The sequence below is a fragment of the Humulus lupulus genome, chromosome 8, assembly GCF_963169125.1.
Source record: "Humulus lupulus chromosome 8, drHumLupu1.1, whole genome shotgun sequence".
Lineage (NCBI taxonomy): Eukaryota > Viridiplantae > Streptophyta > Magnoliopsida > Rosales > Cannabaceae > Humulus > Humulus lupulus.
Genome location: NC_084800.1, coordinates 39,692,057 through 39,692,811, shown reverse-complemented (window position 1 = coordinate 39,692,811; position 755 = coordinate 39,692,057). Strand labels below are relative to the sequence as shown.

Here is a 755-nt window from a genome sequence, read left to right as displayed (position 1 = left end):
TCAAGCCTGCTATTTTACAAATGGTGCAGTCCTCTGTGCAATTCAATGGGTTGCCCTCTGAAGATCCTCACACCCATTTGTCCAACTTCCTGGAGTTGTGTGGAACCTTCAAATATAATGGGGTGAGTGATGACGCAATCAAGCTTAGGCTCTTCCCATTTTCTCTAAGGGACAGAGCTAAAAGTTGGCTGAATTCTCTGCAGCCAAACTCCATTGTCACTTGGCAAGATCTGGCTCAGAAATTTTTATCCAAATTCTTCCCTCCGTCAAAGGCTGCTAAATTGAGGGGAGAGATAAATAACTTTTGCCAGAATGACGGGGAGTCACTGTATGAAGCTTGGGAACGGTTTAAGGAACTCCTGAGAAGATGTCCTCATCATGGCATTGAACAGTGGATGCTAGTACAGAATTTCTACAATGGTTTATGTCCAACAACCAGAACTATTATAGATGCTGCAGCAGGTGGCACTTTTATGAGCAAGAGCGCAGCTGGTGCTTATGAGCTGCTGGAGGACATGGCTACAAATAACCATCAGTGGTCTGAGGAAAGATCATCAGGAGTCAGAAAGGTAGCTGGGGTGCATGAGCTGGATGCAATTACTGCTTTAACAGCGCAAGTAGCTTCTTTGACCAAGCAGTTGCAACAGAGAAGTCTATCTGCTAATGCGGTTCAGATGGCAGTGAGGTGTGAAATGTGTGGTGGTGCTCATTCTTTCGATCAGTGCCCTATCTGTAATAATAACACCCCAATGGAT

At 45.0% G+C, this 755-nt stretch overlaps 1 non-coding gene across 1 annotated transcript; it reads right to left on the bottom strand.

Annotated features, from left to right (window-relative positions):
• Positions 1 to 278: 278 nt before the first annotated feature.
• On the bottom strand, positions 279 to 385 carry LOC133798936 (small nucleolar RNA R71). The gene has a single exon (XR_009876152.1). It is a non-coding gene; the product is annotated as a small nucleolar RNA R71 (small nucleolar RNA).
• Between the last annotated feature and the right edge of the window lie 370 nt (positions 386 to 755).